Source organism: Montipora capricornis, chromosome 7 (genome assembly GCF_036669925.1).
Source record: "Montipora capricornis isolate CH-2021 chromosome 7, ASM3666992v2, whole genome shotgun sequence".
Classification (NCBI taxonomy): domain Eukaryota; kingdom Metazoa; phylum Cnidaria; class Anthozoa; order Scleractinia; family Acroporidae; genus Montipora; species Montipora capricornis.
The window spans coordinates 19,235,045-19,244,514 of NC_090889.1; positions in this window are offsets into that span (position 1 = coordinate 19,235,045).

Consider the following 9,470-nt stretch of genomic DNA (forward strand, 5'->3'; position numbering starts at 1 on the left):
AAATTGTCAAACATCTGCTAAAATGCTATAAATATAAACATATTTTTATTATCGTTGCTGCTTTGAAACGCGCCAAATATACCGTTTTAATCATCACTCCACGTATTCTTATTCCGGAATAGGGGCAATCGAACGCGCCCTTAATTTAGAGTAATTTTCAAATATTGCAGTAAGCTTCAGCGTATAGAAAGTATGGTGAACGCGCTAGCAAATGCGGCGTGTCAGTAGATACAAGGTATTATTGAAGAGATCTGAAGAAAGACCGGTGAATTAAAGTTGGAAGTGTCAATACGGACGGTAGCAAAATACAACAATGACATTAAAGTCTTCCCGTAATGAAATACAAAGTTTGAGGCCAAAAAGGGAGTCTAAGCCTTTCCTTAATCCTGACGTAAAGTAAGTTTTAAAATCTCGTGGGATTTTTTTGTCCTCTGAAGGACGAGCTAGAGTATAAGTGAAATTAGCATCCTGGCTTGATTTTTTTTTACTTATATTTTGAGAAGTCATTTTTTAGGTGTCATATTTCCTGACATTTAATTAGTAAGGTTGTGTTCGTAAGCTCAACTTTTTTTTTTGGGAAGATTCCATTCAAAGAATGTTGCTTTTGTTAAGGTTGGAAAGTTATTGTATTTAGCCTTAATGGGCTATCGCCTCAAATGTGACTGTATGCAGGTTAGGAATATTTCTATGTCGTAAACAGAGGATATTACACGGTGGCGAGAAGATATGAATTTTATGTTCGAGTGGCAAGAACAATATCTCACGAGTGAGCGAAGCGAACGAGTGAGATATTGTTCTTGCCACGAGAACATAAAATTCATATCTTCGAGCCAACGTGTAATGTTCTTTTTTTTATATGGAGACTAAGTATTGAATATTTTCGATTTTATTGTGTTTCAAAGTAGTCAAGTTTTACAAATACGGCTGGGCTTTATAAAAAAAGGCAGGAAAAAAAGGGCAGGAATCGTGACGTCATTGAACGATACGACACTCACAAAGGTGACATACGGAAAATACGCCACTCGGGTCCCGGATGAAGTGGCGTATGGAATCTACGAGTGGTTTAGTTCCCAGTAAAACACTCACCTCCATATAATAATGGTGTTTATTTTGAAAAGGGATTGTCATCAACATTACGAGGAAAGTTGTTGAAAATGAGGCAGGTGTTCATGAAAACTGGATAATTAATAATAATAATAATAATAATAATAATAATAATAATAATAATAATAATGATGATGATGATGATGATGATGTGGAACGGCTTTTCAACGCTGAAGCCGCTTTACAAAGTAAAAATTGTCCATTGAAATGAAAGCAAATGTTTATTAACAATAAGCTAAGGCAAAAAGATGTGTTAGCTTTGACTTTAAAGTAAATAAAAAGTCACTGGATTCAATATGAAAAGTGAGAAGTGAGACAAGGGGTAAAAGGCACATTGAGGAAATTAGTTTGTTCTCCAAACCAGTAGATTCGAAGATGTATTTACTGGTGTCAAATTATTTACCTTTTGATACTGTGTTCCTGACGTTCTAAGAGGAAATTTAAACGATGGCGTCATTTGACTACAACTACCAGAATTCAGTTTGTTTTTGTCTTCTTTTTTTGAATTTTGTATTCCTTGTGGGGTAAAAATAACAATAGCTCTAATTAGCATGAGACAAGCGAAACCTGAAGGATTCTGGTACTTGTAGTCAAATGGCGTCACCATGCAAATTTCTCATTGGCTCATACACCGTATGATCGTGCCAAGTGTAGGTTGCCAAGCTGAAAAAATGTTTTGACGAGGAGCGAACTTTCCAATTATCTAAACGTTCAAAACTGATTTCAACATTTTCTTTGAAAATATTCCATTTGCGCTTGCTTGATATTAGATTGGTTATAGCATACTGAGCCATCGTGCACTCATTGGAAATTTCTAAATATTGCGGTAAGCTTTGGCATGTATGAAATAAGCTAAACGGGCCTACAAATATTGTGCAGCACGCCACAATAGATACCAATTGTTATTTTGGGATTAACAGATTATCTTTTGTAATATTTCAAGCTTCACTTGCTTTACATAAGGGTCAATGCACGCTGTTGATACATTGACTAACGAATTTAAAGTATGGAAATGCCATGACAAGACAGCAAACAACTGATAAAAGCCAGATGAAGCGAACTCGTTTGTGTCAATGCGGATTTATGGATTTAAATACGTGTTGCAGGGGTTTCTAAAGATACATCAACCCTCCTCTGTGCGGAACATGGTTTACAATGCATGATCCGTTCTCGGTATTTGACGCTGCCTCATTTTTTCTGGCGAAATACGATAATATAGTATTGCAGTAAAAAAAGAAAAGTTTACAATGATTGATTTGGAATTTTTAGCAGGCATGGAAAATCCCCCCTTTAAAATTATTTTGACAAGGTAATGATTTCTGCTACAAAGTAGACGGACTTCACCTCAAATAATTACAAGTTATTAAGAAACACCTAGCATCCAAATGAATAACACGGAACACAACTGATTCATCATTTATAAAGGTTAAAATAGTAGTTGTGTAGATTTGTATACCACTAATAATATACAAGAAAACATTTTAGGTCATTGATTGGCTGAGAGCACGTCAATTAATCCCAAACAGCGTGCAGAAAGATGAAATAGCGCAATGACGGTGAAATTGTTGCATTAATAGCCAATCAAATGCAAGCCCTGGTTGGCTCAATCCAAGGTCCAATTTTTCCGTGATTGCGATGCTTCCGCTTAATCATCTCAATTTTTGTCGTGTCAATTATTATTAAGTAACCACATTATTTTTCTCGTGCAATTTCTAATAAATAAGCACTTGTTAATTACATGCTTATGCAATGGGCCATTTCCGAGCTCATGTCTGCCTCCTTTTCAAAGCGAGTCTAAGTGAGATTTTTTTTTTATGATACTTAGTTTTTGTTTATATGTTAAGTAGAACTAATCACCATCACAGAAACTTTGCACTTAGACTCGCTTTGAAGAGGAGGCAAACATGAACTCGGACTTGGCCTATTTTGTCCTTATTCCAAATTGCGCGCGAAATCATGCGATTATATCACTTACAGTCCCATGGCGGATTACAATTTATTCTCTGGAGTGAGATCGCGGACGTCAGCCTGTAGAAAAGGTACCCCTGGCAGCCGCTATCAGTCCATATCTGATCTCACCCAACCAGGCATGAACGTAAAATGAGGACAGCAAATGCTGAATATTCTCTTCAACTGCAAGACAGTCTGGGAAACATTCATGTTCTTTGACACTGAACAAAAAAAATCTCTACATCTCGTGAGAAATAGTTTACAACGATAACTTTTATTCTTGCATGTGTTCGAAGGTGTCCACGCCAACTCTATCCCATGGTCTTCGGAAATTTTAGTTTCTTTCATCGGTTCAATGCGTTCCTTGCGATACTCTAGGCCTAGACACAAAAAGCCGGACTTTGTGGATTTTTAAAAATAAATGGGATTTGCTGTGGATTTTCAAACGATTTTGAAGAAAAATTGATTTATTTTCTTCGCCGTTTTGTTTAATCTTCCTATGAAACGATAGTTTTGTCCCATTGTACACTAATTGGTGACTGCTTGGCTGCAATCCAGTTGTGCAGTGGTGTCTCCTACTTCAAATGCATCCCATCATTCCTATTTATTGTGTCATTTTTAATTTATCGTATTATAGGGGTTAGGTCTCATTGAGATGAAAGTTCTGTTCCTCTCTTCTGCCACCCCACTTCATTTTTTCTTTTCTCGTAAATGCTAATGTAGATTAGTTGTTTGTATTTGTTGAACTGTGGCGAATAAATTTAATTTAATTAATTAAATTGACATGGCGGAGGAGCCAAGTGAAGCTTCAGTGAGTTCAATTTCTATTGAATTCGAAGATGACGTAGAGCCCAGAGTAGCTCGAGAAAAACAGATAGTCTTGAAAAAATTATCGTGAGATAAATAGAGATTTTCAGAAAATTTTGGGATATTTAGGGATTTTTGGTGGGATTTTTAGGGAAAAAGACTGGGAATTTAGATCCTTTTTTGGGATATTTTTGTTAAGGTCTTACAACTCTAAGTCTTCTTGCGAAGGTGTTTACCTTCGATTAATTCACTCAAGGTCGGACGGCAAATTGTTTAACCTTTAGGGACTCAAGGCAAAAAGCAAAGTACGCTGCCTACTTATCCATGAGCTCAGTTACTAACAGTCAGGCAGAACTCCAACGTCTAAAGCGGGCAGTGCTTTTGATCTCTGCATCAACCTAAAAAGCATACACCCTGGGCCAAAATACCATCCATAGAATCAATATACTAGACAATTTTACCTATCTTGGTGCAACTGTGACAGGCAACTTTCCTTTTGCTGAGGAGATCAACAAAGGATTGGAAAAGGCCTCAACAGCTATGTCAAAACTTAGCAATAAAGTAGGGAACAAGTCTGCACTCTACTTTTTCCAATATATCTGTCTTTTGAGGCTTGCGTACTATCAACACTGTTGTATGTTCCGAGACTGAGCTGGTCAACATATTTGTCAGATGCATACTCTATATTCTTATTCTTCTTCTTCAAGGGACAACCAACACACATTTACAAATGGTCGCTCTACTGTGTCTGCACTTATTACATTTTTTTAAGATTGGTTTGACGCCACATACAACCAAAAAATCCGGCAGGAAAGGTGTCCACGCCTTATTTATCGACTTCAGGAAAGCGTTTGACTTAGTGAACCACAAGATTCTCTTGGAGAAGCTTGCATTAAGGAACATCAACAAATATATTTGGTTATGGTTATAGAGCTTCCAAGAAGGCAGAACTCAGCAAGTTAGACTCGGAGAAGAGGGCTCGTTTGATGCTCTTTGTCCGACCGGTGTCCCTCAGGGGTCTGTCATCTCACCATCCTTTTTAACATCTACATGGACAATCTTGAAAACAACATTGAAGCCAGTAATACGCCGACGATAGCACCATCTACTCGTGCGTACAACCTGATGACATCAGCGATATCAGGAGCCCATGAGTAGGAGCTTGCCTCTCTCATACACGCCCTTGCGAGTCAACCTTTGCCCGTATCTTTCTATTTTTAGAACGCCACGAGTTTCTCGGCTCTGCACGCACTGTTTTAAAAGGCCAGTCAGAGTAGAGTCATTGTCTAACGAACACAAATAAAGCAGTAAAACTGTATTTAAATCGTGCAAATTGATGTAAATTTATGTAAATGAGAGTCTCCTGCTCAAGGGTTCGTTCTAAAAATAGAAAGATATGGGCAAAGGTTGACTCAAAGATCTACTGCATATGGAGGCTCCTACTAATGGGCTCCCGGCGATATGAAAAGTGTACTGGACCCTGTGCGTGCATGGGTGGACGATAAAAAGATGGCAATAAAATTAAAGAAGACTAAAGACATGTGGATCAACTTTCGTCAAACTTCAGAACCCTCACTGCTCCAAATCGAATCAACTGCCATCGAGAGAATTAATCATTTCAAGCTGTTAGGAGTTTGGTTCCAAAATGACCTTAAATGAAAAGCAAACATTACCAAAAATTTAAATCTTCGAAGCGGATATTGTACCTACGAGAGTGCAGAGGTTGGCCTCAGCATCTATACCACCCTTGGTGCTCCCTTGTGGAGAGGAATTCCTTAATACCTAAAAGACGGGGTGGAGCGTACCTCAGAAAAGATGTTTAAGACTTAGTGGTCTCCCACCAGACAGTTCAAGGTCCCTCAAGTCGAGAAGAAACGAAGCTACTACTGAAGAACTGAATAAGATAACAGCCACCCCCGTCCATTTCTTTTAAAATAGTTAAATAAAGATTATTATTATTATTGTTATTATTATTATTATTATTATTCCATTCTCTCCAGTTGTCGGGTTTTCTACTAGGTAATGTTTATTGTGTCTCAGCAAGTCCCCGTAGCTTAGAGAGACAACACTTTCCACAACAGGTGAGCAGTTCCAAGGATGGCCGATAAATGTACACATCTAGCTTGCCAAACAAGGTCTCTGCACCTTTTGATATGCTTCCACGAGCACCAATCACGATAGAAAGTTGTTTGGAAAAAAAAAACCAATATTTGGAATTCCTCGCCAAGCACTTAAAAACCTAATCTCTGAATTGTTACTCTATTCATGTTCTCTTCAAAATGACGGTAGCCATGGATGCCTAAAATGGGTAATTTATCTTCTTACTTTTTGTCTTTAGAGGTCTCGATGAACAGCAGTTTCTTGCAAAAAGCATCCCCGTTCTAAAAAATATTAGCATTAGATAGTCCTTCCCTACTGCTCAATAAAATCTGCTTAGTAAGAAAATGAAGAACAAAGTTAATTGGAACGTGAAGTGAATTAAGGAAATATTTTTTTGTAAAAGGTTCATGAATCAGCACTGCATGAGCTCATTAGAATTACAAAAGAATTACAACAGAGAAAAAATTGAAAACGATAAAAAATGAAAGTAGATCTAACTAATATCTTAACGTACAACAAAAAGATGAAAACCTAAAAATAAAATAGCCAATAAATAGTTCAAGATTCACAACGAGTATAATTTGAAATTCAACAAAATATTACTGAAAGAGATCCATTCTCTTTTTTGACAAAATCTCAAATAATCAAATCAATTTTTAAAGAATCAATAGAGAAATACGTTTTTTTACGAAATCGTTTCTGATTGACTGTGCCCATTAAAAAAGCGACGTTATTTGGTTTAAAGGAGTAAGTGTCTCTAATAGTAACAACCTTTCTAAACATGGCAAGCGCGTGAGCAATTAATTATTCTATCTTCTTGTATAAACAGCTGATTCATTCACATTCAACTAATTTCCTCGAAAGATTAAGTGTTATCAGTCAATTCGACAATTTCTTCTTCCTGGCCACACCTCAGGTCATAACACGGCCAAAAATTTTTTTTTTTTTCGCGTTATTTACCCAAAAGGGAGAAAAATACGCAGCTTAACAAATTCCCTGCCTGAGGTATCTAAAAAATTCCTCCAAACGCCGGCGTCTTATATATACATATATATTTATCTGTTTTTTTTTTTTTGTTGTTTTTTGTATTTTGTGTTTTGTCACTTATCCTCCCATTGGCTGTATATTGCTCTCATTATAAAAGATGGATATTTCTGCTCATGTTATACCAAGTTGACAAAGTTATTTTCAAAGGAGTTTGTTTGTATAGTCTCTAACTCAACAAACGAATGATAACTTATTTCATTTCTTTCAACAGCTGCCTTCAACTAATTTTACCTCAAGGAGAAACGGTTTCCAGAATTTTCTTGTTGGGAAAATTTTCCATCTCACTTTTTTCATGACTCACCGTGCGCATCATAATCATCATCCCTTTTCTCGAGGGAACAGTGACCGCGTAGTTAACTTTAAAGGAGTTTGTATGTTTCTAACTATCGCTTAACATTCATTCTAAATTTGACAGGCCAGTGACTACTTATTATCCCGGCCAGTTTTCATGAACAACTGCTTCATATTCAACCACTTTTCTTGTAATTTTGATTGATAATAAGTAAAGGAGTTTTTGTGTTTCTTCCTAACAATCCTTCTAAACATGACAGGCCAGTGCATACATATATACATCCACTTTATTTCAGCACGATGGTAATTAAGCTAGTGCTTATCATGTAATTAGTGACTAATCATTATTCAATTTTCAAGAACATCTGCCTCGTCTTAGAGCACTTTCCTCGTAATTTCGATTCCTGAGTAATTCAATGCTATCACGACAGTTTCTAAGTCCTGACCACACGCCCGTTTTTAATTGTCTGACTGCATAAGTTCCCTTTTTTTACCTCGGGACCACCAAAATCCGTCCGCAAAATTTACGTTTGTAGCTTTTTCTACCCAAAAGAGAGATAATACGCTAAAAAAATTTTCAGCTTGAAGTTTCTTGTAAAGGCGGCGTATTCGTCAGTGGTTGGATGAGAATGACTCTGACAGCATTCAACGCTAGCGTATTCTGCTTGGAAGAATTCACCAGAGGCTTACATAAGCAACTGATATGTTTGTCAGGCGTCAACATTATTATTGCGTTTACTACAATTGCGGCAAACACTCTTATCCTAATCGCGCTTCCCAAGGTAACCTCGATTCATCCACCTTCCAAAGTCTTGCTTCGAAATTTGGTGGTAAGCGATCTCTGTGTTGGCATCGTAGAAATAACTGACGTTATTTACTGGATTTCCATGGTGCAAGAATCGTGGCAGGTTTGCCACTATTTCTATTTTGTTCATATGATAGGGAGCACTATTCTGCTTCCAGTAGCAATGTGGACAATAACTGCCATAAGCGTGGACAGACTTTTGGCGTTGTTATTAGGACTTAGGTACAGACATGTTGTGACCTCAAGGAGAGTGTACGTGTTTCTTATTCTCTCTTGGGTCTGTTTTAGTATCGGAATTGTCGCACTTGGGTTTTGCAGCCACATCGCATGGGAAACTTTCATTGCTGCGGGTACACTACTTTGTTTGATGATATCCATCTACTGTTACAGCAGGATTTTCCTTAGGCTTCGTCATCATCAAACTCAAGCACAAGAACAAGCTCAGGAACAAGCGAAAAAAAGAATTCCATTGAATATGACACGATACAAAAAGACATTGTCGACTACAATGTGGTTTCAATTGGCATTAGTAATTTGTTTTTCCCCGTATGCGGTTGTATCGTCATTTGCATATCGAGAAATTCAAACAAAACAGTCGTCCGGCTTTTTTCTTGCATTGTATATCACGACATTTTTAATGTTTTTCAACTCAACTCTAAATCCAATTTTGTATTTTTGGAAGATGAAAGAAGTGAGACAAGCAGCGAAAGACACATTGAGACAACTATTTTGTTATCTAAACCTATGGACACGAAGAGGCAATTAATATTGTTAAATTTTCGAATTCGGACAATATTTTAGTCATTTGTGGCACTCTCGTTGGCTCACTTAATTTTGGTTGTCAAATCAAGTACAGAACGAATGCACTAACTTTTCCCAACCTAAAGAAATTCAAGTTATACCGGGAGGCCTACCCGCAATTTCCATAAACCCAGCCGTTTCGTTTTCGTCAAAAAACAATTTCCAATGGCACTTGTTAAGTATGAACAGATTGGTCATAGCCGACTCATATCCAACTCGCATTCACTGAGTAAATTTACTTAGGGTGCGTTCGATTGACCCTATTGCGAAATAAGAATACGTAGAGAGATGATTTAAAACGGTATGTTTGGCGTTTTGAAGCAACAAGAATAATAAAGATACCTTTAAAATAGCATTTTAGCGGAAGTTTGATAATTTTAATGTGAATCTACGTAAGAACGAAGGATTTCTAACTTCAATTCCATGTACTCTATTCCTATTCCGGAATACGGTCAATCGAACGCACCCTTAGCGCAGTAAGCTTCGGCATATGCAAAGTATGCCGTTCAAGCGCGTGCACATGTTGTGCGGCACATCAGAAGATACTAATTATTATTGAAGAGAT